The sequence below is a fragment of the Protopterus annectens genome, chromosome 1.part0 (genome assembly GCF_019279795.1).
Source record: "Protopterus annectens isolate FY-2018-M chromosome 1.part0, PAN1.0, whole genome shotgun sequence".
Taxonomy (NCBI): Eukaryota; Metazoa; Chordata; order Ceratodontiformes; family Protopteridae; genus Protopterus; species Protopterus annectens.
The window spans coordinates 39,573,376-39,595,517 of record NC_056725.1 but is presented as its reverse complement, the minus strand read 5'-3'; the positions used below and the strand labels follow the sequence as shown (position 1 = coordinate 39,595,517).

Sequence of the window (22,142 nt, the reverse complement as noted above, 5' to 3'; positions counted from 1 at the left end):
ATGACCTCCACACTAATCCCAGATGCCACCTGTATACAATATGCCAGTGACTCCACCCTGATTTGCTCAGCCTCTTCCCCAACAGATCTCCTCAGTTTAACCCAGAAAACCTTCAACACAGTTGAAAATTGGTTCTCTAATCAGGAACTGATATTAAACCCTAATAAAACAAAGCTACTGCTCTTCTCCGCTACTCGCAAGTCCTCTCACCTTTCATTTACTATAACATCTAATAATAGCACCATAATCTCACCAGATACCTATACCAAACTCTTAGGAGTTATAATAGACAACCTTAAATATGACATGCATGTCGATCAAACAGTTAAAACCATTAATATAAAACTTGGCTCCCTATATAAAAATAAACCTTTCTTTACCCCTCTAGCTAGGGCTGCCATTGCCTGTGCATATCTGCTTTCAGTCCTACTTTATGCCTCTCCAGTACTCAATAACTTGAGCAAATCCGATCTCAGCAAACTCTCTAGCTGCTGTAACCAAATTGCCAGGTTTGCCACTTGCACTGCCTATCGGACACACCACTGTCAGAACCTGAACCTCTTAGGATGGCTAGAATTCCCTAGACTAATCCAGTATAACCAACTCATTGTAGCATTCAAGGTTATTAACCATGCAGAAAAAACGCTCTCCCTCAAAAACATTATCCATCCCTACAATAACCCTAGGCCATTTCGGTCATCTACCAAACTTTCGGTACAAACTGTTAAAGCTAACAACTCAGCTGGAGACTCTCTGTTTGCAAATTCAGTTGGCAAAACCTGGAATTTGCTTTCAGCTGACCTTACTCTGGAACCCTCACTTACCCGCTTCAAAAAAAAAACCTAATACAGTATTTTAAAACTCACTGGCTATGTCCTTGCTAAATCGTCCTCTGCTTCCATATGTTTACTGTTTTTATTCACAATTATTACTTTGTAACCATAATAGGTTTGGAAATGTGAGACTGTAACTTATATGTGGATACTGCTGAACATAAACTGTAACTTTGCTTGTCTTTACTATGATTTCATCTGTTTGTATGTTTGGAGCTTTTCTCTCCGGGCCTCCACTGAAAATGGACATGTATCCAGTCGGATTATCCCAGTCAACAAATGTAAAATAAATAAAAATAAATATTTATATGCTGACATTTTGTTTAACATGAATAACGTAATAAACAACTGCCATTATAACACTATGCCTGTTTGTATATAGATCCACTACTGATTTCTTGATTAATTGTTAAATGCATATACTGTATAAACCTGCCACGTCTTATGCTTAAGTAGAGTATCTGTGTTGGAATATTCTGTTGTATTCTGTTTTACTGGAACTTTTCTCTCCTGGTCTCCACTGTAAATGGATTCTGAGCCCAGTTGGAGTTTACAAGTAAACAAAAGCAGTAAACAAATATCAAGAATCAAAATTTCAAACTTTTAATGCAGCCATGAAATCTGCCTACAATGATTACATTTTAAAATTTTGTGAATCCATGTGACCTTAACATGTGAAGAGCTAACATAATGAAACACCAAAGCACTGAATTTAATTTGACTTAAAAACATTTATTAAAAATATTAGTAATAGGACAATGTAATAAAAAAATGCGAAGATATAAAAACATTAAATTGCAGCAGTTCCCTTCCACGCATATAACAGTTCCATCTGTGTTCCTGCGGGACAGTGGCATAGGGTGCTGACTTGTTGGAACATGGGCCAAATTCTTGGCTAGGCTTGTAAGGGCCTCGGGGCCAATAGCCTAGTAGATTCATATGATCCTATGAAAACTGAAACAGGCAGCTCACTGTATGAATAACTGAAGTTTGCTTAAAATAAAATGTTAACATATTGAGCCAGGCATCAATAACTATATATCGTTGAAGCCTATTTTGTCTGATAGATAGTGTTACTTTGAGTATTTACAATTTATATTTAGTTGTCTTTATAAATAATATTATAAGATAAATAGCTGAATTGATTAGTTTGTATTGATTATTTTGTTATTTTGTCATCTTATAGAACTTTATTGCTCATAATGTGCCTTATATGGCTACTTTTATGCTATTTAACTGGTAATTTGAACTATATGGTTTAACATCATATATATATATAATATTGATTGAAAAAATTAACTATTTGAGAAGCACTTTATGGCTTTGCTTAAAATAAAATGTGTAATGTTACTTATTCTGGAGGCTGCAGAAGCCAGAGAGAAATCGGGGACATAATTTTCTGCACTTTACTTAAACTTGACTCCCTCCTGGTTATTTTAGTTCAATACATATTACAAATGTATAACCTGTGTTAACAACATAAAAATGATGCAAAATACCATTGTGACATGGGCAGCATAATAAAAGAAAAAAATACTCATTGGTTGCAAATAAATGTAACTCTCAGAAAGCCAAAAGCACTCTTGCTAAACTATACAAGGAAATCAGAACTGTGATTAAATCAACCAAAGCCTGATAGGTAAAAATATAAACCCAGATGAAAGATAACCGCAAAGTATTTTTTTAACTATGCTGCAAATTTCAAACAATGACTGGCACTACAGTTTGCTAATAACAAATGATATCACATACTTGGACCAGAGGATATATCCAATTCCCTGGCGAACTAATTTAGACTGAACTTCATCTCCCCTCAATCTTCCAGTGTTGTCACATCAAGTACCTGCATCTATAAACCCCCTCAAATCTCTCAACAATTTCTGAAGTCACTACCCAAGGCCAAGAACATGATGTCTATTGTTGGCTATTGGCTAACATGCTTGGCTGCCTACTATTCTGAACCTGTTATGTCGAACCCACTACAAAGGTTATTCAGTACCACTCTCAAAACAGGATGTTCATCGTGTTTCACTGTTGCAGTCATTACTCTAGGGTTATCCTGCTGGCAGGCTACCATCAGTCGGCCAGAATTCCAAAGTCTAGGTCCGGCGTTGGTTGCTGTCGCCTCTTCCCTGACGTCAGTGCTCCAGGGGTATAAAAGATGCAGCCGATGCCATTTTCTTCAGTCTTTCTTGCCGCGCGGTGCCCGAAGCAAAAGCAGATCGCAAGTGCCAGTCGACCTACTCCTGAGATTTTCAAATCCGAATTTCAGAACCAAAGTCTTCATTAAAGCTAAGTACCCCGTTGGGGAAACCTTTTTTCTTGTTCCTGACCGGTGTCAGAAAAAGTTAACAATTGTATTTCTTGTGGGAAGCAAATACCTCATAAGGATTTTCACTCTTACTGTATTCCTTGCCTAGGCCCTGATCGCAACGTTGCTAGTTACCGGTTTTGTGCTAGATTTAACCAACGCACTATTAAGCATTGGTTCAATTTTGCATTTCATTACTTTGGCCAAAGATTTCACTATATAATGCCGTCAGAACAGCCGACAACCGGAGTTTACAAAAAATGCATGGACAAGGATAGGCATCCGAGGTCCAAAACCGACGAAGCCTCTACTAGGCCAGTCGCCGGTTCGTTGGTTCTCAGTGAGGCGCTTTCGCAGCCCCTGGTGCCCGCTACCAACTCCCAGGTGGAGCCGACTGGGCCTCTGGATACTCAAGGTATTGGACACTCGGAAATCACTCCCTCAGATGGGTCCGGAGCCGCTGAGCAGGCATCGGCTTCTGAGGGTGTCTTCAGACCTACACAACTATATATTAAGCTATCTTCAGCATCAAAGACAAAGACTCTAAAGCTCTAAAGACAAAGAAACAAGTACAGCATTCTCCTACTCAGACTTCCATGCCTAAAAAACAGATGCTCAAAATGGCCGAAGACCTAATTACTTTGATCAGGGGCTCCCATCCCCCTCCTGATAAGAGGCCTAGGCAAGAGACAGAGTATGATTCTTCTGATCAGATATCTATTTCCTCTGATTCCTCTTCTAAACAGGATTACTCCATATTTCCCTATGAGGATTCTGAGGATTCTGATGCTGAAGAATCCATTCCATCAGCCTCTCCTCCTGAGGATTATTCTTTTGGGGAAACACTGCATAATATGAGGGAGCATTTCCACTGGGAGAGCCAAGATTATTCTGAATCTAAGAAAAGGCTCAGAGGCTTTCTGCGTCTTCCTCAGCACAGACCCCTTGCTATTCCACCTGTTCTAGACGTTGTAGATGATGTATTTTCAGAGTCCGGTCTGTCCCCTGACCCTTTACCCCCTGCACCTGCTAAGCCAGATAGATACTGCAGGGTCCCGGATTCTCATAAATTCCTATATAAAAACCCTTTTGCTGACCCAGAAACTATATTTCAGGGTCCCAAGGGGGTTAAAGCTTCCACTGCAAAAAACCCTGTCCCCTCTGATAGGGATTCTAGGGTTCTAGACAGATGGGGGAAAAAAGTTTACACTTCTGCCACCCTGGCTGTAAGGGCTTTAAATTGTCAGTTTCATATGCTTAAATATCAGCAGTATTTAATGTCACTACTTAAGCAGAAAATGTTGACAAATACTGAATGTTCAGAGAACAAGGAATTGCAGGATTTATTGCATGCAACTGAACAAGTGGGAAAGCATACTTTGCAATGTGGTTATGATTCACTGGAGGCCTCTTGCAGGGCCGCTGTTACAGGTTCTGTTATTAGAAGGTATGCTTGGTTAAAGGAACAGAATCTGCCTGATCATGTTAAAGCAAAATTATTAGATGCACCATTACAGCATTATAGTTTGTTTGGTACTAAAGCAGAAGAGGTGTTGAAAAAAATGGAGGATAAAGCAAAATCCATGCAGACAGTCAAGGATTTCTTATGGGTACAGCCACTCAGGTTTAGCAGGAACTGGCCTTCTAAAAATTGGTCCTTTCCAGTCTCAGACAGTCCACAAAGAGGCAGATACAGGCGTCCCAGAGGCAGATCTCAGCCCCCAAGGCTCATACATGCCTAAACAATGGGGTGCTCCTACCTCCAAAAGTGGAGAAGACAAATCACAACCTTACAGGAAACAGTCTCAATGACTTTCCTCTACCAGTTCCAAGCAGTTTTCTTTTGACAGCCTCCTTAGGGGGAAAACTAGCACTTTTTTCATCAAATTGGCAAATGGTTACCCAAGACAAATGGGTCCTGAACATAGTGTCCCAAGGCTACAGGTTCCATTTTCACACTCTACCAAGGTCAAAGGGCATGCCAGACCTGCCACACAATCAATGGGCAGAGGCACAAAAGCAAATTACAGCCCTCATAGACATGAGGGCCAGTCAGCATGTACCACAACAAGAGCAGGGGCAAGGATTTTACTCCAGACGTTTCCTAGTATCCAGGAAGGACAAAACCTGGAGACCAATTCTGGACCTGTCTACACTAAATACGTTTCTGGAAGTTCCAAAATTCAAGATGTTGACTCTACAGCAGCTACTGCCCATGCTGGGCAAGAGGGCTTGACTCGTAACTTTGGACCTAAAAGAGGCATACTTGCATGTCCAAATCAGGCAGTCTTGCAGAAGATACCTCAGATTCATAGCTGGCTCAATGCATTACCGATTCTCTGCACTGCCCTTTGGCTTATCTACTGTGCCCAGGGTCTTCACAAAATGCCTGGCACCAGTAAAAAGGAATTCAAATATATCCCTACTTGGACGACTGACTAATTCAAGCAAAGAACAAAGACACTCTTCTAAAGCATCTGGCGTTTGTAAAAAGATTACTAATTGGCCTAGGGTACACAGTAAATGAAAAGAAATCAAAACTAGTGCCCTCTCAAGAGATAATATTTCTGGGTGCAAGCTTAAATACAACTGCCCAGATGGCTTATCTCACGCCAGACAAGCAAAAGCAACTGACTACTTACTTCAAGAAATTGGCAACAAAAACCCACTTATCTGCAAGGAAAATCCTGCAGGCCTTGGGTTTCATGGCATCCTGCATTCTACTAATTGTATGCCAGACTGCATATGAGGAAACTACAATGGTATCTGAAAAGTGTTTGGACTCAGCATTGCCACAGCCTGGAGACAGTAATTGCACTCATTCCCTGCCTACAACAGGAGTTTTGATGGTGGGCAGAAGCCTGTCACCCACAACAAGGGTCTGCCATTCAGTTTACCCACAGCCAGACAGACACTGATAACGGATGCATCAGATTATGCCTGGGGGGGCCCATATGGCAGGAAAATGTATTCAGGGCACATGGCCTGCAAACCAGATGCATCTTCACATCAATCAAAAAGAGATGATAGCTGTTCAAAATGCCCTGACAGCTTTCAAGGACATGCTTCATCCAGGACAGTTACTGATAAAGACAGACAACACTACGGTCATGTGGTACATAAACAAGCAGGGAGATACACATTCCTACCCCCTCTGCAGACAAGCAATGACCTTATGGGACACAGCACTGGCTTTTCAAGTTCACCTGCAAGCACAATTCCTGCTAGGAAAAACAAATACTCTGGCAGACGAACTAAGCAGAAACCTCATGGATCCCCACAAATGGAAACTGGATCCACAAGTCTTCAGCATGATAATAAGGAAATGGGGATGCCCAGACATAGATTTATTTACCTCCCCTCACAACTGTCAATTGCAGAGATTTTGCACAAGGATTTATCACAAGCAAGCATGGAAAGTGGACGCCCTATCCTTCAGCTGGAAAAATCTAACAGTGTATGCTTTTCCCCCACTGCCTCTCCTTCCCAGAGTATTCCTAAAGGTCAGACAAGAAAAGCCAAAAATGATACTGATTGCACCAGACTGGCCACGCCAGCACTGGTACCCAATCCTAAAGAGCTTGTCTCAAGGTCCAGCATGGATATTGCCTCAGACTTCTCACTTACTGACCCAACAAAACAATCAGATCCTGCACAGCAACTCAGGACCTTAAATCTGGCAGCATGGTGGATAATGTAGCCATTCAGAACACTCCTCTTTCAAAAGCTGTTTTGCTTGTTATCTTGGAGGCCAGGAGGCCCAGTACCAGAAAGTCTTATGCAGAAAAATGGAAGAGATTCTGTGCTTGGAACCAGGGACAAGGCATTGACATGTCTGTACCAAGTATTCCTCAGATTTTACAATACCTAACTGAGATGCTGAACAAAGGCCTTTCTTTCACATCAATTAAGATTCATGCCTCTGCTATTTCAGCACATTACAATACGGAACCACCTATCTTTTCTCATCCTTTAATTTGGCAGTACCTCAGAGGGGCCAAAAACATTAGGCCTCCAAGGAGTGCACCAATTCCGGCCTGGGACCTCAATTATGTTTTGAAAAAACTCACACTGCCTCCTTTCAAGCCAGCATCAACAGCAGATATAAAATTCTTAACCTGGAAAACAGCTCTGCTCCTAGCAATAACCTCTGCAAGGCGAGTCTCGGAGTTACAAGCACTCATGGCTGTGGAACCTTTCATCATTTTTCATCCAGGCAGGGTTTCTCTGAGGACAAACCCTACATTTATGCCTAAGGTGGTGTCCAGGGTGGCCCTCAACCAAACCATTCACTTGCCTACCTTTTACCCAAATCCACAGAACAAGGGTGAGAAAATTCTGCATTCTTTGGACATACACAGGCAGTTGCACTTCTACTTGGACAGAACTAAAGCTTTCAGAAAGACTGAGCAACTTTTAGTGTCATATGCTGCAGGATCACAAGGAAAGGCTATCTCAAAACAGACTATTTCTAAATGGATAGGCCATTGCATCCATTTCTGCTATCTTAGTACCTAAGGGCATTAGGCCTCATTCCACCAGAGCAGCAGCCTTCCTCAGAGGAGTACCAACCAAAGATATCTTAGAGGCTGCAACTTGGAGTTCAGTGCACACCTTTACAAAGCGCTACCACTTGCCTCTCTACCCTAAGTCCAGAGCAGGCTTTGCCACTGCAGTTTCACAGGGCCTCATAGCCTCTCCTAATCCTATTTAGCCCAGCCACCCATCCTCAGCTTTGGGATTTTACCCAAGAGTAATGACTGCAACAGTGAAACACGATGAACATAGTACATTTGTGTACCTACCATAGATGTAGATGTTCGAGTGTATTCACTGTTGCAGTCCAGGTTACCCACCCTTCATCCCCCTTCCCTTTGCTGGGACTTATCTGTGCTTCTTTGTCCTATACAACCTTTTTGGTGTATTTGCTTGTAGATGAAAAAAATGTTATTTTTCTGCATGCATTTCTTATTGGTATATTTTTCAGCCTACCTATTTGGGGCACCTGACATTTGGGGCAAGAAAAACTGAAGAAAATAGTGTCTGCTGCATCTTTTATACCCCTGGCGCACTGACGTCAGGGAAGAGGCGACAGCAACCGACGCTGGACCTAGACTTTGGAATTCTGGCCGACTGAGCGTAGCCTGCCAGCAGAATAACCCTAGAGTAATGACTGCAACAGTGAATACACTCGAACATCTACATTTATGGTAGGTACACAACTGTACTTCTTGTGCTGGATGAATGAGCGACTGCAACAGACATCCCTCGCATGAAGGTGGGACTTCAATGGGCCCAGGCAATTGTATACACATACGCCTAACCAGTCTCAACTGGGAACCTGTGTCATTCATGAATTGAGCACCACATTATTCACTATTGCAAGGAAACCTTTTTTAATGTACAGCTAATATCTAAAGGTATATCATCCAAATCCAGGCACATAATTGCTCCCCTCTACTTGGCACTCATTAGGCCAATCACTGAGTATAATGCCCCTTTTGGTATATAAATGTCCAAACACTTGTCACAAGTGGATACCATGTAACCCTCAAACTTTTAGGAATTATTCCAAAACAAACCTCCTACCAATGAGTTATACTGTGGTAAAATAATTTTCATCCCCCCCAAAACATGTGAATTCTCTACCAGTATGGAATTGTTTACAGAAACCCTATACCATCATGCAGCTGTACCCACAAGGAATAAACAGAGAACTAACTCATTTTAACAAGCCACCGTGGTGGAATCCCGATATCAACAAGTTGTATAATAAAAGGAGGGAAACCATGGCCAAAACTAGAAAGTGCAATACCCATTCAAAAGTAATGTGGTCACTTTAAAAGTTTAACCTTCTTTGGTCATATGACTTTTACTCTTGATCATGTGATTTTGTATTTGGTATTTAAGTGCATCTGATATGGTTCAAAACACCAAAAATCCACAAACAACGAACTGTTAAACTAGAACGGAACACAATAAAAGTCGGCCAAAAAGAGTTAGTGCTATTTATTGTAAGTTACACTTTCGGCTAGGGCAATGCCTAGCCTTCTTCAGACAAACAGTTAAAATGTGATAAACCAATGCCTTTTATCTAATAAAGTTAGTGATGTCATCAATTAAGCAATGTTGTTAGTAACCATAACAACATATTATCACAGCCTACTTTTGTATAACAAATTATAACTCGTTAACTTATACAACAGGAAAAAACAAACCAGTGTGTAGTCCTATCTCATCTTGTGTTTAAAAACACACTTTAATGTGTGTACATATTAAAAACTAAATTGTACCAATTAATAACAACCTACTCTGCTTAAAATACCTAGTAAAATTCATACTAAATAAGTTAAATTCATAAAAATACTTATGAATTCCCTTTTTCTCCATTGTGTGAACAGGACTAAAAAAGTCCCAAATTACACAAACACTGCATTAACAAACCTTTAATTCCTGGTTAGACTATTGTGTATAAAAACTTTATATATTTACATTGTTTTCAATTTTTATCTATTCAAAGTTAGAAGTTTTAACAGGCTTTTAATAGAAATACTATCATTAATCCCTGGGGGCATGTGAGCCCTCGTTCGCACTTGCCACTTCAGTTCGTCTGTTTCAAGCAAAATCTGCCAGGGACCCCCTCGAATATTCTCAATTCTCTGTTGTAAAACTGTGAACCTGAAGGTGTGTGCGGAAAATTCAGAGCAGTGCTTTGCTAAGGCATTGTTAAAGTCTTTCTTCTTTATTGCATAACAATGCTCGTATATTTGTTTCCTAAAGCGTCTCTCCGTTTTCCCAATATAAAACACATTACATGAGTCATAACAGGCAGCGTAAGTCACACCTTTAGATTCACAGTTAAATTTTCCTTTTATTTTATATGTGTTATGATTCAAAACCACCTGGTTGCCAACCAGAATATGTTTACATTGGGGACATGAACCACACTTGGACATCCCATTGATTCTCCCATAAGAATTCCTGCTATTAATGTTGCTCTCTAAGAGGGCTTTAAGATTTTGACCACGTCTGTATACTATTCTGGGGCTAGAACCAAGAGTTCTAGAAAGGGAATCGTCATTTTTAATGAGGTCCCAATTTTTATTTATTACCTCTCTAATAGACCAGAAGTCTAAAGAGAATGTGTACAAAAAGCTGGTTTGGTAACTTACATTACCAGCTTTTTTGTTTAGAAAATCATCAAATGGACTAACCAATCCATTAAGGACTGAATGAGAAGGTGAGCTTGATTGTCCTTTTAATAAAGGAATAAAATAACCAACATTATGCTTAAAAACTACTTCTTTTTTTGTGTTGTAAACAAGTTGACTGGGATAGCCTCTTTTAATGAACATATTGCAAAGATGGTCACATTCAGTTTCAAAGTCTACTTCATCCGAAATAATACGGGTGGCCCTCTCCATCTGACCTTTGACCACCGCTTTCTTTTGTTGATACGGGTGGTTGCTGGTAAAATGAAGGAAACAGTTTGAATACGTCGGTTTCCTATATATAGAGCTTTTATATCTACTGTTGGACTTGTCATTGACTAACCAAATGCCCAAATAGTTGATGGCAGTTACACCTATATTATAGGTGAACTTTAGGAAACTTGTGGTCCTGTTAATGTTGTCAATAAAAACTGGTATCATGGATAGTTCTCCTTTCCAAATACAAAACATGTCATCCTGGTATCTTGTATACCAGGTGACATTGTTTTGAAATAGTTGGTCTTTAAACAACAAGTTGTTTTCCCAATAAGCCATGGTGGCATTGGCGAAAAAAGCGCCACATGGGGAACCCATGGCCACACCAGTTTTCTGCAGGTAAAACATACCCTCGAACAACATAAAATTATTCTTCAAGACCATTTCAAGTCAAGTCTCGATTATGTAAATGATGTTATCATTTGCTTTTTTACTGTGCAAAAATTCCCTTACCCATTTTGTACCTAAATCGTGAGGGATCACTGTGTATAGATCTTTAACATCTGTAGTTAGGAAATACACCTCAGCCTGATATTCTAAGGAACTAATGTTTGTAAGAAAACTCCACGAGTCTTTACATATCTGTGGTTCGGTTTCAATAAAAGGCTTTAACAAACTGTCAACGTATTTGGCACAAGCGTATGTGATTGAACCGCGGCCATCTACTATTGGTCTGAAAGGGGGGGACTTAATGTCTTTGTGGATCTTCGGACACCCAAACAGTACTGGTGTTTTAGGAGCTATCATGTTTAAATATTGATAAAGGTCAATGTCTATTGAACCTTCCACAAACAGGTCATCCAAAGTTTGTTAATGCAGCGTTTGTGTAATTTGGGACTTTTTTAGTCCTGTTCACACAATGGAGAACCAGGGAATTCATAAGTATTTTTATGAATTTAATTTATTTAGTATGAATTTTACTAAGTATTTTAAGCAGAGTAGGTTGTTATTAATTGGTACAATTTAGTTTTTAATATGTACACACATTAAAGTGTGTTTTTAAACACAAGATGAGATAGGACTACACACTGGTTTGTTTATTTTTTTCCTGTTGTATAAGTTAACGAGTTATAATTTGTTATACAAAAGTAGGCTGCGATAATATGTTGTTATGGTTACATTGCTTAATTGATGACATCACTAACTTTATTAGATAAAAGGCATTGGTTTATCACATTTTAACTGTTTGTCTGAAGAAGGCTAGGCATTGCCCTAGCCGAAACTGTAACTTACAATAAATAGCACTAACTCTTTTTGGCTGACTTTTATTGTGTTCCGTTCCAGTTTAATATCTGATATGGTTGTTATGTTTGTCCGAAGAAGATGAGTTATTAAACCTGACGAAAGTGATAACATACAAAAAAAACAGTTTGGTTCCCCTTTTTGTTTTAATTACGTGGTTTGTCAGCTTTTCTTTGGAGTTTGAATTCAGGCATTGTAGACAAAGTCATAAAATTAGAAGTAAACCTATATGGATAGGATATGGATAGGTATTTATCACAGAAAATATCATTCTTACTGAGCAGTATTTCACACCACATAAAGTACTTCTCTTACTTTATTCAAATATATTCTGCATGTATGGATTGGCAACTGCAAATCCACCCCCAGTTTAGCACCACTGGCCCTCATGGATATGAGAAATATGTAATTACTACAACATGCACTTATTGCCATTTTTGAATATTCCTGTCTGATAATTATAATTGGAATGCAGGGTTAGGCTTCTTAAGATCCTCAAAGATTGATAACTTATTAGGTACTTGTGCATCTTTGATGACCATGTTTCAACAGTGGTCATGAAATCCCTTTGTCTGGCACAGATGACTGCACATGGTATTTCCTTTAGTTCCAAGGAAGCCCTTACCCCCTCTATATTCTGCACTAATCAGACCCTAATGGTTCCTGACAAAAAAGGTCATTGGCCCAAATGACCTGCGCTACCAAGAGAGATGAGCCAGTTGTCTTAAATTGTAGCTTAAAATGCAAAAACAGGATAGGTTTTTAATGCTGATCTTATATATTTAGAAAGTTACTGGAGTAACAGTCTTTGTGAAGTATATGACATCTGAAATTCAAATATGACATTATTTAGTGACTGCAATCTATAACAGATTTTCCAGAAAACCTCAATGTTTAAGAAGATACTTACAAGAAATATAATGCACAGTCATTCTGCGAGTTCAGTGCATGTGGAGAGAGATGGGACAAAGCAAAAAAAAAAAAAATTGGAGTATAAATGCGTGGTATCGGGGATAGTCATTAAATAGGGACCTTATGGTACTACACTTACTATGACAACAGGTTTTGCTTTTGTATGTTTTCTGAAGGGTATGAACTCTGATGCTGTCTTGTCTGACATCATTTAGTCACTAATTTAGTCCTGAACACTTTGCCAGAAAGCCTCACATTTTACAAACATTCCAAAATACGAAGCAAAATCTTGGACAGTTGAAAGCCATAGGACAAAGTCCAAAAAGGCAAAATCTTGGACAGTTGAAAGCCATAGGACAAAGTCCAAAAAGGTAGTGTTGGGCAAAGTTTCAAAATCAGGGACATTTGCATGTGTTTTTATCTTAATGTAACAAAGTTCCATGCTGAATATGTTTTGCATTACACTATATTTTCTGAAGGCTGTGAGATCTGAAACTCAAATATCTAAGTATTACTATACCCAACAGTTTGACATAACGTCATAAATTTTTACAAGAAACAGAACCTAAACATGATGCACAACTATGTACATTGCCCCCCCCCCCCCAGCAGCAGCCCCCTCTCCAGCTATTCTAGTGTTCCATTACTTGGCTATTTCTCCCCATTTACCATACTCACAGTAAGACTGTCCAGTTCGATTCTCAGCTAGAGCGTCTCCTGCATGGAGACATACGTGAATGGGCGTACCTTCGTTGAAGGTTGTGCGTCAGGGCTGGTAACTCGGCACATAAAAATCAGCTACCAATCATTAGCGGACCGGAGTTCTGCTGTGGCGACCCCTAACCGGGAAAAGCCGAAAGACACAAACCGTTCAAACCTGTCAGTGTGCATACTGTTTTCTTATTTACTTTTACAATGATTACAGATATTGAAATAAAATAGCACAAACACTGATAGCCATTTGCTAAAAAAAAAAACAATACAGTCTCACAATGAAAACAGACTTAGTATGAGCAGTAAACTTCTCAGCCCTTGAAACTCACATTCATTGAAATGGCATGAAAACCTCCATTCAAAGAAAATGCGTTTGGCCAGTGGAGGATTAAACTTACCTTTGGGCTGTTTTCACATTTTAGGCTCCTTGCACACATTTATATGGCATTGCATAATGCAGCTGATAGAAAAACTGGCACATTTAGGAATCATTAAACATCTCTGTAACTGGATCCTGGACTTCTGATTGAGAGACCACAGAGGGTGTGTGTTCAGGTAAGAACACATCAAAGTGCACCGCAATTAACACCGGGGTTCCACAGGGATGTGTTCCTAGCCCACTGTTATTCACCATCCTGACCCCACGACTGCTATGCTAGGCACAAGTTCAACCATATCATCAAGTTTGCTGATGACACCACAGTCGCGGGGCACATCACAAAGGAGGATGAAAGGGCATACCGAAAGGAGGAGGCATCTCTGATCAATTAGTGTGAGGGGAACAACCTTGACCTGAATGTAAGCAATACCAAAGAGATTACCATCGACTTCAGGAAAAGGAGAACACCCAGTGCTCAGGATCAATGGTCAGAGTGTGGAGAGGGTTAACAGTACAAAATCCCAGGGTGTACACATATCAGAGGATCTCTCGTGGTTGGGAAACACCAGCCAACTGGTCAAGAAAGCGCATCAATGCCTGCACTTTTTAAGAAGGCTGTAAAAAAGCGAAGTTTCCTCCTCATATTCTCTCCACCTTCTGTAGACATGCAATAGAGAGCAGCATCCCCACCTACAACTTCAAAGTGTGGTTTGGAAGGTGCACAGTTACAGAAAGGAGGGCGCTGCAAAGAGTGGTGAGGGTTGTAGAGAAGGTAACCGGTTCCAGTTTTCCATCAATACATCTTTATTCTCCAAGGGCTGGCAACTCGGCACTTAAAAATCTACTGCCAATCATTAGCGGACCGGAGTTCCACTGTGGCGACCCCTAACTGGGAAAAGCCGAAAGACACAACAACATTCTCCAAGAAGCATCGGAAAGGCCACCAAAATAATACAGGACAACACACATCCTGCACATGGGCTGTTTAAGCATATGGCATTGGGCATTAGAGATCGCAGCATCCACTGCAGGACTACAAAATTCAGTAACAGTTTCTACCCTACAGTGATGAGACTTCTGGACACATAAGTCAATTTTTATTTGTTTATGCAATATATATTTACATATATTCCAAGTAAGTGCAATATTTATTTATTATGTCCATAGTCAGTATTGTTTAACTCACTCAAGTGCAATATTAGACAAATAACTTAGGCATTTCAAAAGTTGTTTTGTTTTATTTTATTTTATTTATTTTATTTTACATTTGTTAACCGGGCTAGTCTGGCTGGATACATGTCCATTTTCAGCAGAGGCACTATCAGAACTAATACACTACAGTTTATAAAGTCACTAGTAATACTAACTATACAAATAAAACTAAAACTAACATAGTATAATACGGCAAAAAACACGCTAGTATAATAAACAAAAATACACCACGTTTTCATGTACAACTCTGACTAGATGACAATCAAAATTCAGTCAGGGACTGAGGAGAAAAGCTTCAGTATCCACAAAACAATTTAAAGTAGAAAAATATCAATAGTAGCTAGTCATGACAACAAGTAGGTATTAGTTGTAAGTATGAAAGTGGTTAATATATAGTGTTAAACATGCAGGTTAGTAGTGTAAAAGATTTTAAAAGGTTAAAGAAAGTATAAAGGAAGAAATGACATAAAGAGAAAGGAATAATAAAGTACAGCTACTGTTAGGTACAGGAATTCTGGACTTAGTGAGGTTAAGGAACAAGCAGTAGGAGAAGGAAAAAAGTTAGTGAGGAAATGTAAGAGGTAACAGGATTATAGGAGGTCAGCTAAAAGAAGCAAGAGAGAGTTTTACTTTAAATAGGGTAGTTAATTTAACTCACAAGAGGGTATTCTTTTCATATACGAGTGTTAGTAAATGTCTCTGCTCTTTCTTGCATGTATTGAGAGTAGTATTGTATTTGTTATATTTATTCCTTTACTTGTACTTGGTGTTTCACTTTCCTCTGTAATCTCAAGAATTGGGCTGATGGACGAAATTTCATTTAGGCTACACGTGAGTAGTTCTAAATGACAATAAAATTTACTTTGACATGTATGTGTTCCTTAATTCACTTTCCTGATTGTATTAAATTATATTCCCTGTATAATACAGTACCACATGTTAGAATGGTGTTTTAAATTTGTAGATTTGAACAGTCTTCTATTAAACAATGAAGCAAAATGAATGAACCAATAATGACAAAACTACCCATTTCAGAAAATTTCAACAATAAAAGGCCACTCAAACTTCTGTCATTATAATCCACATATATTACTTAGTGAGCACAATCTCTATAGACGTAAAAGTCATCCAAATAATTCCACATTTAAGACATATGTGACTAATAGAGGTTGCTGCTGGCAAATAACTTTACATTTCAATGTTTCATCTAGAAATTTAGTGCCTGCTGTCCTTGAAGAATTAATTGCCTGCGTTACATTAAAAAAAAAATGGTAAGCTGGTAAGATTGCAATAGGGAATGACTGACGAACCAACAAGTGCATAGTAACTAGGACACTCACAGGAGTGTACAAACCCTTTCCCCTTTAAAATGCACCAAATAATCGGCAATCAAAATGGGACTGCAAAATCAGCACTCCATCTACATGGTGTGGGAGAAGAATCCACAGCCTTCTGCATCAAAAACAGTTATGCTATATATACTAACACTGTTTTCAAATTCTAGAGCTCAAACATTGACTGCCATTTGGTATACAAAACAGGTGCATACTGAAAACAGACTTAACTTAGCATGAGCAACAGTAAACTTGTCTTCACTTGAAACTCACAGTTCCGTGAAAATGAAATGAAACTCGGTCCCTTTAAAAATTCACTGAAATTCATAATTTCCTGAAAATTTACTGAAACTCAAACTCGCAATTCTATCAGCAATCTGGTTTGTTGGTGCAGAGGATTCAGACTAATGTCTCCACTGGAGCTCACAATTCCTTCAGCAGTCTGGTAGTTGCTACAGAGGATTCAGGCTCTTGTCTCCTGTAACCTAGTTACAGGGTCAAGCCTGATCAAATTAACTGACTCACCTGCACCCCCCCTAACTAGGGCATTATATACCATACCTCTCAACCTCTTAGCATAACAAGTCTGGATAAAGGCCCCAAAATAGGGACAGATCTTATATATTGCTCTTACGTACAGAAAGTTGCTAGAATAGCAGCATTTGTCTTAGCATGCATTTTCTAAAGGAAATAAAGTCTGAAACTCAAATGTATGACATTGTGTAGTTATTTCAGTCCTCGGGGATTTGCCAGAGAATCACAAATATTTAGAAATAGGCCAAAAATATTAGGCAAAAATCTGGATAGTTGAGAGGTACGCATATCTTCCAATCTCTTAGTGCAAGAAATCTGGACAAAGTCTCAAATAATGGCGATATAATGGCTCAAAATAGGGACAGATTTTAAATATTGCTCTCTTCTAACTTACAGAGTTGCTAGAATAACAGATTTGTGTTAGCATGTACATTTTTGAAGGATATGAAGTCTGAAACCCTTGTCTAAGTTATTATTTAGTGACTTCAGTCCGCCGTGATTTGCCAGAAACTACAAATCTTATGAGAAAGACGAAATCTATGAGGCAAAATCTGGACAGTTGGATAGGTATGTTAAACACACACACACCTGCTTTCTCTCACATAGCAACACACTTACCCTCTCTTTCATACATCAACAAATGGCTAGTTTAAATTCCATTCACAAATACCTACTCTCTCACATAGCAACTGACACACACATCTCTTTCATACAGCAATGTACGGCTAGTTTAAATTCCACACACACACATACACACCTACTCTCTCACACAGAAACTGACACACACACACACACACACACACACACACACACACACACACACACACACACACACACACACACACACACACACAATTTCTCTCTCATACAAAAACGAATGGAACTCCTAGCTTAAAATCGCACACACGTACACACCACTTGTTTACTTACCTTCTCTCTCAAAGGAACAGCTCTTTTAAATTCTGCACACAAGTGCAAAATAGGTTTACAACCGCATTAGCATGTGTGTGATGCACACATGGTTGTCCTTAAAGGAAAGATGCCACCACCACCACGAAGAAAAGTATTTTTTTTTAATTCTTTGCCAAGTTGCAGCTGTAAAAGTAAGAGGGTGCTCACCCTCCCCCCACCCTATGGTTCCGGCACTCTCACTTTAGCTTTCTGGCCAGATACTAGTGTCTGCCTTGTGCTACCCCCTCAACGCAAACACTGTAATGAAGTCCGTACCGTGACTATGCCTCCCGATGTCTTTAGTAGAGACATTGCCTAAGGCAGTATTTGAATCATTTCGTATGCCTTCAGTACAGCAGGGGGCTGGTTGTATTGCCACTTCCACTTTCACCTTTTACAGTCTTTAATAGATTCAGCAGTCTGCTCCAAAATGTAGCCTCTGTAATCATGAACAACATTAACAGGTTGTTGAGCAACATTAAATGACTTTCCTGGTTGACAGAAGTGCTTCATAACATTGCCCAAAATAAACTGTGGCTATTGGATTCCTGTATGTCTTTAAATGTATAGTCTGTGATTGTTGAAGTGCTTTTTCAGTCCCTAAGGACATCTTCATAAGTTTTATTTACTGTACTGTCTTAGTTCGGACAAAATCCTGCAAGTAAATGCCTTCATCTATTTCTTGAATTGCAACCAGTGTCATATTTTCCTGCAAGTTTTATCCTCCATCTAAACTAACTGCTGCTTCACATACTCGGTTTAACTGCTTCCTCTGCTTTTTCTCATACTTAGGTTCGTTTCTTAAGGGGAATTGTGTTGACTCATTTATTATACAAAACTAACACAGTTTGATTTCAAGTATTTTCAGATATCTAATATAAGGCTAATATTTCTGACAGATGCAGCAAATTGTGCCCGATGTCTGAATAACATGTTTTGACCAGTAAGAAATACAACCTTCTGCATTCTGCAGAAGGCTATGATGGATGACAGGCACTTTCTTGAGTATGCTTGGTGCTGCAGAATGTCTAAAGAGCAAAGAACTCAACTGATGCGAGAGAAAGACAGAGAATGTCAAATATTTTCAGTAACTTCTGTGAAAAGAAATGTGTAAATAAGCATTTTTTAACTCCAGAATAAGCAAAAAAAAAAAATTCTGAATGAAGAAATGGAAAGTGTGTAAAAAGTGTGAAGAGGAGAGTTCTACTTACTCCGTTAAAGTTGTGCATACATGAGATGAGTATACACCTCTCAGGTGAAGGATTCTAATTTTTGTCCTAATGCTTATATGAAAGAGGCCTTTGCTGGAAAATGTATTTATTTTTTTATTTATTGACATTTGTTAACTGGGTTGGTCCAACTGGACTTGAGGCCCATTTTCAGTGGAGGCCCGAGGAGTAAAGCTCCAACAAAGAAAAATAGTTACATGAAAAATATATTGCAGTTAAAAAAAAACTTTTAAGCGCATACATATGATACATGAGAGAGAATACAAAGATCAAAATAAATCTGTTAATACAGCATGAATAAAAATAAAATAGAGAGCTTATATGATAAAACAAAACACTATTTATACAAAAGCAATCATGTATTTACATGAGAAGATTATGCGTCTTAGTTGGTAAGAAGCAGTTGGCATTGGCTATCATACATGGAGTTGTGGGAAATGAGATGGGTGAGAGAGAAAAAAAGAAAAATCTCATGTAATGACTATTGCAATAGTGATCTAATGAAGAACTTCTTAAAATTATGTTACTGTAACTGGAGGTCATAGAGGTCCCCATGGCCACACATTTGACTTTTTGAGACAGCTTGTCAAAATTCTTCCTTAACATTATTTCAAGACGTGTAGCCAACTAATGAATTATGTTGCCATTAAAGTTAAAGATGTTGGTGAGTATCAACATAAATCAGCTAAGTTAAGAGGCATAACTATGTAAAGCGAAGTGGCATGCAGTATAACAAAGGTGGCAGTTACATGTGCTACACTATCTGTGCTTTTTGTAAATGAAGTCACTGGATACTTTATTTTGTGTTTTTAGTTATCCTTTGTTGGTCTGGTTAGTCCCACCAAGTGGCCTCTTTTTCAGGGGAGACCCAAGAATAGTATACATAGTGACTAGGGGAAATTTGGCTAGGGCACTGGGCAAATTCCCCTACCCTTTTTGATAAATCTCATGGGATCTTTTGCATCCACCTGAGCTAACACCAGCTCGGGCATATGGAACCTCGATTTACCTTCTCTTCCAAAAGACAGATGATAATAGGGTTACCACCTGTCCCACTTTGCGAGGGACAGTCCTTCTTTGGGCAGTTGTGTCCTGCAAAATATTGTGAGAAAATGGCAAATGTCCTGAGATTTTAGGACAAAAGTATTTTCTATATTGTATGTAATAGTTTCATAAAACAGTTATTCTGTATCTGAAACACCTACATGTTATACGAAACAGAATAAGGAACAAAAATGCTACAAGAATAAACTTTTATTCAGGCAAACAACTGAAGTTCTGTCCTTTGTACTGGCCGTAGGTATGTTTTGCCCTGCAAAATCTGATGTTTGTAGCACAAATGTCCCACTTTGGCCATTTGGAAAGGTGGCAACCCTAGATGATAACTTCACTACTTCTTTCAGGAAAAAAATCCACAAATATACAAACAGCTGGAGTTTAGGATTCCCAAGTAGAAAGGAAGGGAGTAATGTTTTTATTGGGGGGGGTCTTTTTAAATTGTAATAAAAACAGATATTATTACTAGTCTAGGTTTGTCCACAGTAAGATAATTAAACACAGCAGGATCATTGTGGCTATCTGAAAAATATCCATAGTTTGGCATGCTCTGTCATTTGTCTGGTAACTTCTCCTTAAAAGTTAATGCCACTCATCAGAGACAAAAGCTTCTGCCTGAAATTATAAACATCTGTAAATACAACTGTCATTATTTGCCATCATTACTCTTACACTTTTTTTTGAATAAAACTATTATAAGTTTTAAAAAGAAAACCAATGTTGCATTGATTTTAATGGTTTCAATACTCTCTGAGTTGTTTTACTGGATGGTTTAGATCAGGTTGTTTGGACTTGATTTATTTTAGTCTACATCTTATTTATAATAGTATTTTTTTTAAACTAATCTGATGAAATTCTCCTACATGTACAAATGCACTCGCTTATACTAGCCCATATGCATGAGTTTTTGCAGTCTATTTTATTTTATTTTTTGTTTTGAGAAAGTACACCAGCATGCTTTATTCCTTAATGTTTTTACACTGCTGAAGTTTTAGGTCAATTCAGAGCTTCCTTTTGATTTTTTTGAACCATTGTCACACAATTTTGATTGAGGCCACACTGATCATTTCAGAATCACATTTTTCAACATTGTTTTCCTTATCTTGTGCATAGCCGGCCTTAGGCATAGGCCAACTAGGTGGCCCCCTAGGGCGCCGCTCTGGTAGGGGCACTTTTCCAGTATTTATTTGGTGTAGGTAAACCAGGATGGGGACACCAAGTGGTGGGGTGGGGGGTGCCGTGGAGCCCTTTTGCCTAGGGCACCAGTTGACCTAAGGCTGCTCCTGATCTTGTGTCATTGTTTTATGCATGACACCTTCTCTACACTTTTTCTTTTGATTTCCTATCATGTGACATAACTTAACTTGGTATATGCTGTGACTCAGGAAGAAAGCTAACTTTGTGAAACAGTGTGAGACATCTCCATCATGGGATGTTTGAAGGCTGAAAAGTGATGTAATTGCTCTGAAGTGTGATTTACTTTGTGACTTGGACCTTGAAAAATTAGCTGCTTTGGTTTTAGAGAAAGTAAACTACATGAATGTAATAGCTGAAACCCACCAGGTGTGAGAAGATTATCAGACAACTGAAAAATAAGTTCGGGGCATATCTTAATTCAGTTAATGGTAGATTCTGATGAGTTCTGTGCTACAGCATGGGCACCACATGACCAACTTACTTAAGCGATAATGTATCAGTGCTGTATTAACATTACAAGATCTGCTTATGAACTGAAATCCGAAAGATAAATCTTCCATCTCGTAACAATCTGTCTGGTAGTCATTTGACTATTTTTAGGAGATTTCTGCTTTCAATTCTTAAACAAAATGTCCACTTTTTCAATATTCAAGCCACAGTGTTTTAAAAGATGTTGATGCATTGTGACAGTATATGCTAAAATGAGGTTACTAGAAAAAGTATGTGTGTTTTGATCTTCATTGATAGTGTC

General features: G+C 38.8%; 1 protein-coding gene across 1 annotated transcript in view; it reads left to right on the top strand.

The window, feature by feature from the left end:
* Positions 1-22,142, top strand: part of PRKD2 (protein kinase D2) — a 3,293,129-nt gene that overhangs the window by 1,656,613 nt on the left and 1,614,374 nt on the right. The window lies entirely within an intron of this gene.